General features: G+C 39.2%; 1 non-coding gene across 1 annotated transcript; it reads right to left on the bottom strand.

Moving 5' to 3' along the window:
• Nucleotides 1–446: 446 nt before the first annotated feature.
• On the bottom strand, nt 447–553 carry LOC141710383 (small nucleolar RNA R71). Its single transcript, XR_012570907.1, has one exon. It is a non-coding gene; the product is annotated as a small nucleolar RNA R71 (small nucleolar RNA).
• Nucleotides 554–8,736: the final 8,183 nt, after the last annotated feature.

Genomic DNA, 8,736 nt, shown 5'->3' with positions numbered 1-8,736 from the left:
AGGAAGAAAAGAAGGTAGAAGAATAAGAGAAAGTTGAAGAGCCAATTGTAGTGGCTATGGGTGATCAAGCAGAAAATATGAAGGCTTTGATGGACTATTCTAAGCCTAAGATTAATGACATTCAGTCTAGCATCATTGGACCAGCCATCGCGGCTAACACTTTTAAGATCAAGTCAAGCATGATCCAGATGATACAGAACTCAGTTCTGTTTGGGGGTTCTTCTACTGATGACCCCAACATGCACATCAGGGATTTCATCGAGATCTGCGACACTTTCAAGTTCAATGATGTGACTGAAGATGCTATCAAGCTGCGACTCTTCCCATTCTCTTTGAGGGACAGGGCTAAGTGCTGGTTACACTCTCTACCATCAGGGTCTATCACAACTTAGGAAGATCTTGCTCAAAAGTTTCTCACTAAATTTTTTCATATGGCAAAGATTGCCGCAATCAGGAATGGTCTTATCCAGTTCGCACAACAAACTGGAGAATCTTTGTCTGAGGCTTGAGATCGATATAAGGAGATGCTAAGGAAGTGCCCACACCATGGCATGCCTGATTGGATGATTATCAACTGTTTCTATAATGGATTGGGTCCTACTTCTAGGACCATGATTGATACAGCATCAGGAGGGGCCTTATGGGCTAAGAGCTACGATGAAGCTTATGAACTTATTGAACTGATGGCTGCTAATGAGTACCAGAATCCTTCCCAGAGACTGACTTAGGGAAAAGTAGCAGGAATTCTGGAGTTGGATGTAGCAACTACTATAGCTGCCCAACTTAAGGCTTTGACAATGAATGTGGACACTTTGGCTAATTATGGAGTTAATCAAATCACTAGTATCTGCGAGCTTTTTGTTGATGCCAATGAGACTGATTAGTGTGTAATTTCTAATAAATCAGCTCAGTTCATGAGCAACTTCCAGCGATCGCAGCAACCTGTGCCAGCCACCTATCATCCTAACAACTGCAATCATCCTAATTTCAGTCGGAGCAACGCTCAGAATGCGGTTCAACAGCCTTATCAACAGTATCGAGCTAAGTAGTACAACCCCCCTGGTTTTCAAAAACCGTAATATGCACCAAAATAACAACTCCATCTACAACAAGCTAATAAAAAATCTGAATTGGAGGAGTTGAAACTTATGTGCAAGAGCCAAGCGGTTTCTATCAAGACCTTGGAAAATCAAATTGGGCAAATTGCCAATGCCTTGCTAAATCGTCAACCTGGTACATTGCCTAGTGACACTGAAGTACCAGGAAAGAGGGAAGCTAAGGCACAGGTAAAGGCAATCACTTTGAGGTCTGGGAAGGTTGCAAATCCCGATCAAACTCAAGAGTTGACTGAAGAAGCTGGGGTTGAGGAAGAAGCAAAGCAGCACGATGAAGAAGTCGAACCATGAAAGACTACTGTTGAGCACACTCTGCCTGAGGGTAATACAGGGGAGAAACAGATCTATCCTCCACCGCCTTTTCCTAAGAGGCTGCAGAAGAAAAAGCTGGACAAGCAATTCGAGAAGTTTCTGGAGGTGTTCAAGAAACTTCATATCAACATACATTTCGCTGAGGCTCTCGAGCAGATGCCTAGTTATGCAAAGTTTATGAAAGGTATTCTATCTCGGAATGTGAAGCTGAATGATTTAGAGACTGTCTCTCTCAAGGAAGAATGCAGTGTTGTGCTACAGCAGAAGTTGCCTCCAAAGTTTAAAGATCCAGAAAGCTTCATTATTCCATGTACTATTGGAAAAGTGTCTTTCATTATTCCATAAGAAGTTGCGTCTTGGTCAAGGTGGATAAACTCATCTTCCCTGCTGATTTCGTCATTCTTGATTTCGAGGAGGATATGAAGATTCCCATAATCTTGGGAAGGCCTTTCTTGGCAACTGGCCGAACCTTGATTGATGTGCAGAAGGGTGAGCTTACAATGCAAGTGTTGGATCAGGATGTGACTTTCAATGTGTTCAATGCTATGAAATTTCCTACTGATAATGAGGAGTGCTTAAAAGTCGAGTTGGTCGATTCGATGGTCACATCGGAACTTGATCAAATGCTAAGGTCTGATGCCTTAGAAAAAGCCTTGATGGGAAATTCAGATAGTGAAGATGATGAAGGAGATGAGCAATTGCAATATTTGAATGCGTCTCCCTGGAAGAGGAAGATAGATATGCATTTTGAATCTCTTGGAATGGAAGAATGGAGCAAAGCTCTTAAACGCCTCAAGCCTTCTATTGAAGAAGCTCCTACTCTTGAGCTTAAGCATTTACCTGAACATTTGAGGTATGCTTTTTTAGGTGATGCATCTACTCTGTTTGTTATTATTGCATCTGACCTTTCAGGTAGCGATGAGAAAAAGCTTTTGAGAATTCTGAGAGAGTTCAGATCGGCAATTGGATGGACTATAGCAGATATCAAGGGAATCAACCCTTCTTACTGTATGCATAAAATTCTACTAGAAGAAGGTAGCAAGTCTACAGTTGAGCAGCAAAGAAGACTTAATCCAATCATGATCATGAAGGAATTAGTAAAAAAGGAAATTCTGAAGTGGCTAGATGCAGGGATCATTTATCCTATCTCTGACAGTTCATGGGTAAGCCCGGTTCAATGTGTACCAAAGAAAGGTGGTATTACTGTGGTAGCAAATGAGAAGAATGAGCTTATTCCTACACGAACAGTCATGGGGTGGAGAGTCTGTATGGACTACATGAAGCTAAACAAGGCCACTAGGAAGGATCACTTTCCCTTGCCCTTCATTGATCAGATGCTTGACAGGTTGGCTGGTCATGAGTATTATTTTCTTCCGGATGGTTATTAGGGTTATAATCAGATTTTTATCACTCCAGAAGATCAAGAGAAAACTAACTTCACTTGTCCATTCGGTACGTTCGCCTTTAGACGAGTTTCTTTTGGTCTGTTTGGTGCAACAGCCACATTTTAACGATAAATGATGGCCATCTTTTCTGACATGATTGGCCAGAATACGGAAGTGTTCATGGACGACTTCTCAGTCTTTGGCGATTCTTTTGATGAATGCTTGCAAAATCTTGGACATGTTCTTAAGAGGTGCGTTGAGACCAATTTAGTTCTCAATTGGAAGAAATGTCACTTTATGGTGCGTCAAGGAATAATTCTCGGGCACAAGGTTTCTGGTAAGGGTCTTGAGGTGGATAAGGCCAAGGTGGGTGTCATTGAGAATCTTCCCCCACCTATTTCTGTTAAGGGAATCCACAGTTTTCTTGGTCACGCGGGTTTCTACAGGCGTTTCATCAAAGACTTCTCTAAAATTTCAAAGCCATTGTGCAGTTTACTAGAGAAAGATGTCCCTTTCAAGTTTGATGACGAGTTCCTTACGGCTTTTGAGACATTGAAGAAGAGTCTAATTTCGGCACCGGTCATAACTGCACCTGATTGGAATGAGCCTTTTTAGATGATGTGCGATGCAAGTGATTATGCAGTTGGAGCAGTTCTTGGGCAGAGGAAGAACAATATATTTCATGTAGTCTACTACGCAAGTAAGACTCTAAATGGTGCTCAACTGAATTACACCACTATAGAGAAAGAACTTTTGGCTATTGTCTACGGTTTTGAAAAATTTCAATCATATCTACTTGGGACTAAGGTGACAGTTTTTACTGATCACGCCGCCATTCAATATCTCGTCTCGAAGAAGGACTCGAAGCCTAGTTGATTAGATGGGTTCTTTTGCTCCAAGAATTTGACCTAGAGATCAAGGACAGAAAAGGAATTGAAAATTAAGTTGCTGATCATCTATCGCGTTTAGAGAATCCTAATGCTACTTCATTGTATAAGACATTGATAAATGAGTCTTTTCCCGACGAGCAGCTGTTTGGAGTGCAAGAAGAGGAGTCGTGGTTTACAGACATTGTGAACAACCTTGTGAGTAACATCATGCCTCCTGACTTATCTTATACTCAAAGGAAGAAGTTTCTGCATGAAGTAAAGTGGTATATGTGGGATGAGCCGTTTCTTTTTCGCCAGGGAGCAGACCAATTCATCAGGAGATGTATTCCTTACAGCGAAACGGGGGAATCTTGCGAGATTGCCACTCAACGGCTTATGGAGGACATTATGGTGGAGAAAAGATAACAGCTCGTGTTCTTCAAGCTAGTTTCTTTTGGCCAACATTGTTTAAAGATGCGCATCAGTTCATTTTGAAATGTGATCGATGTCAACGTGTGGGTAATATGTCTAAAAAGGATGAGATGCCTCTTAATGTGCTTCTCAAGGTTGAGGTCTTTGATGTTTGGGGAATTGACTTCATGGGGCCATTTGTCTCGTCTTGCAAAAATTGGTATATCTTGTTGGCAGTTGATTACGTGTCAAAATGAGTTGAAGTTAAGGCATTGCCAATGAACGATGTGAAAGTCGTGCTTGATTTTCTTCACAAGCAGATATTTACAAGGTTTGGGACTCCAAGAGTCATAATCAGTGATGAGGGGTCGCATTTTTAAAACCGCAAGTTCACTGCCATGATGAAGATGTATAATGTGAATCATCGCATTGCTACGGCTTATCATCCTCTGATAAATGGTCAAGCTGAGATATCTAACAGAGAGAGAAAGCACATTTTAGAGAAAGTGGTATGTCCATCAAGGAAGGATTGGTCTTTGAAGCTTGATGAAACTGTTTGGGCGTATAGAACAGCATATAAGACTCCATTGGGAATGTCGCCATTTTAGTTGGTTTATGGTAAGGGGTGTCATTTGCCGGTGGAGCTTGAGCATAAAGCTTATTGGGTTTTGAAGAAATTAAATCTGGACTTGGATGCAGCTGGAAAGAAAATGATGCTTCAATTGAACGAACTTGACAAATTTCGACTTCAAGCTTACGAGAACAACAAAATGTACAAGGAGAAAGTCAAGAGGTGGCACGATCGGGGTTTAGTGCTCAAGAAATTTGTGCCAGGGCAACAAGTTCTTTTATTCAACTCTCGTCTCGTCTTTTTCCTGGAAAGTTGAAGTCAAGATGGTCAGGGCCCTTCATAATCAAAACAGTGTTTCCACATGGAGCGGTGGAAATTTTTGAGGATGATCCGGGCCACGCATTCAAGGTAAATGGTCAACGGTTGAAGCATTATTATGGTAATACATCAAACCGCGAGGTGGTTAGTGCCATTTTATTGTCCACTTGATCTCGAGATTCTACGTCGAGCTAGCGACGTAAAAGAAGCGCTTCTTGGGAGGCAACCCAAGTATGTTGTATATTAGTAGGTAGAGGAAGCAAGAAGAAAAGAGAAAAACACAAAAAAATTAGAAAAAGAAAAAAATTCGGGGCCAGGTACAGAAACTGGGCGCGCCCGCGCTGGGCAAGCGCGCAATTGTTCCATTTTTCCAGTAACCAAGCACGCCCTCGCTGTCCTAGCGCGCGGCCGCGCCGGCTTTCCAGAATGTGAGCGCGCCCGCGCTATCCTAGCGCGCGGCCGCGCCGAGACCCTGTTCAAATAAAATAAAATAGCAGTTGTATTAGAGAAAATCGGGATTTTAATTCCAAAATCAATTATAACCCGATTTTTACTCTTCCACATCCCATAATTCCCTCTCCTAATCAATTCCATTATTTCCACGATTCTCATAATTAATTTGTGGCGTCCTCCAAACCCGGGTCAGAAGTTTGGGCTCCACAACACATACACAACATATAAACTTGTATATGAAATACTATTTGCAATGACCCTGCTTTACATAACCACGGATCGCAACAAGTTAAAGTATGAAAACAAGCCACAACCTTAACTTTTATTACAACGTACCAAATCCCAACTAATTTAACTTACAGCTGATAATGAAATTATTCTTACAATCTTACTATCTCACTACCTTATGAAGCTCCTGCTAGCTCGATCCCACTCAAACTGGGACCCTTGCCCGCACTTTGGCCTGAGGAACTTCACTATCATCCATATCCTTTTTAACTGTAAAATATATAAAAAGAACCGCAAGGGTGAGCTAACTAGCTCAGCAAGTCATAACAGTGATAACTGAGGTTTAAACAATATTCAAATGGAATGATTCAGAAGAATCAAGTTTATTGTTAAACAATCGTTAGAATTGGATATTCATTTTAAGTTTTAAAACCAAGGTTAGGCTGGTGATCAGTCACGCACTAACCCCGAGCAAAGCACATAGCTTTGCTCTACGAAATGGATCCAAGGCACACATTGGCCTAATTCGACCATGAATCTGGTCTGACCATGAATCTGGTCCACATAAGAAAACTATCCAATTCTAAAATAGTTCAGTATGATAAACAATATACTTCAATAAAATAAGGTCATAATCAATGATGATTAAACACTTGAATAAAAACGTAAGAAAATTCATGGATATCACAAAGGTATATCAGGGTATGTATCAGAAACGGTTTTCAGCCTGTAAAAGGATCAAGTATCAGAAAAATAATGATTTTTCAAGGTATAGTTCTTTGATGTTATTAAGAATGGTTGGGGTATAAAAGTTTCTGTGTTTTCAAACAATTTTCTTTCAGTGTTTGGTGTTTGGTAGTTATACATTTGGGGAGTAGTATCATATTTGGGTGGTTTGGTATCTGATAATCAACAAAGGATGGTTTACAAAGAATAAGGCTTATGGCTCAAGATCAAGAAAAATCAGGGTTCAAGGTTAAATAGTTTAAAGCACTTGCAATATAAAACAGAAGTTATTTTGAATAATAGCGACATGTTATGAAACAGTTCGAAAGTATTTGCAATATATCTTGAAGAAACGTTCAGAAGTACTTGCCTTACAGGGGTTTACAACTAATACTGATCGACTCTGAGCCGACTCTGCCGTTCAGGCTTTATTGTCTATCCACTTGATCACCCTGAATTTGACCTCAACACTCAGGTTTTTCTGCTGAAACTCTACTAAGCTTGTCGACTAACTACTAGGTCATCTTTATTTCAACGTCCACTTTCGGTTTCCCGACTAGAACCTACAGGGGCGAAATACTCTATGTTAGACACTCAGTTATGCTTGACATATTCTCACTAACCACTTACCCATACGATAGCATATTCCGACTCATAATCATTCATATTATAATAACACAAATAACAATTAGGGTTCACGTTCTCGAAATAGGTTCAGTGTTCGTTTTCAGAAAATATGTATACTCGTCATTGAAATTAGGGTTACTGAGTTTTGGACAGAACGTTCACCAGAACATACAATCAAGTTCGTATAAAGTATAAGTATATATATTCACTTGACGTCCCGATAATTATCGGATACGCTCCCGCATTTCCATAGTTGATTTTCCGGAAATCGGGCAGCGTCTCCTTTGTTTATCGGACTACCCGTCGAAACATCAATCGACGTCAATTCAACAACAAACAATCCAATATTTACTTCAACCGATACCATAACTGAAATCCACGTCACAAATCCCAATCACCGATTCAAATACTTTATTATTACTATTATTCGCATTCCAATTCGGACCTTAATAATTATATGTGACTATTTACAATTCGAAAATAATGGTACGAATCAAATATTAAATATTGTTTTATAATTATAGGACTAAGAATTAATTCATCACAGTCCACCGTCGACTCGCCGAAGCTCATCGCCGACGGCGATAAAATTCGCGGGTTCCCGATACATCGGACCTCCTTTTCTAATTTCATCGATTAATTTAAAAAAAAAATTCCAGCTTAAAATTATTTCACAAATCTTTAATCAAATTATTCCCTGCAGAAAAATTGGAAAAGAAATTAATAACGAAATTACAATCAGTCAATACAGGCACGCGAACCAAACGCGGCCTTATCGGAAAACAGCCGGCACCACAGCCGGAAACAGCCAACACAAACCACATCAATCACACACCGTTACAAACACATAATTACACACACCCATTCGCACAGAAGCACATACAGATACATATATATATATATATTTATGTATTTATGCAGGAAACTGAACCATAAAAGAACTGGAGCAAGCCGGGATTGTTACCGGAATTAAAGCTGCCGGAGGTAACATCAGAGATGAAAGGAAGAAACGGGAAGAAAGAAAACGGGAAACAAGAGGGCGAGAGACAGAGATGAGAGAGTAACAAAGAGAAACAAGGCGCGTGCAACAGGATGGGAGGGGTACAGGGGTTTCTATATTATTTGTTTGCTTTGTTTTCCAATTCTTATACATCTGCCATGTATCAAATAAGTAACAAGAATTGAACACGTGTCCTGTCCTTCCCAAAAGTCCGGGTTTTAATTCAAAATTTGCCATATAACGAATTAAATTGCCTTGAAATGAATTCAGAAAATTACGAGAATAGTCTTAAAAGTTTCTAAAAATTATGAAACTAATAAAATAAAATTTTCATAATTTTTAAAATACTTTTGAAATGCAACTCGTATCCGCATTTCACAATTAACGAACCGAGCTGCACTTAAGATAAATTCAGAAAATCGCGAAAATAGTCTTAAAATGTTATAAATATCCCGAAGTTTATAAAAATATAAATTTCGTAATTTTAAAATAATTTCTGAAATGCAATTTATACCTGCTTTTAACGAATAAATGAAACAATGCACGGGTGAAATTAATCTAAAAAATTTCCAAAATAATTTTAAAATTCTCAGAATATTCCAAACTTAAATAAATATAAGTTTCATAATTTTTGAAGAATTTTAGAATTAAAATACAGATTTTATAATTAAATATAATCAGAAAATCATACAGGGTTAAATAATTGATAAAATATTGATTT

The sequence above is a fragment of the Apium graveolens genome, chromosome 2 (genome assembly GCF_009905375.1).
Source record: "Apium graveolens cultivar Ventura chromosome 2, ASM990537v1, whole genome shotgun sequence".
Taxonomy (NCBI): Eukaryota; Viridiplantae; Streptophyta; class Magnoliopsida; order Apiales; family Apiaceae; genus Apium; species Apium graveolens.
Note: the sequence above shows the minus strand (reverse complement) of the source record. Positions and strands in the feature narration are given on the sequence as shown.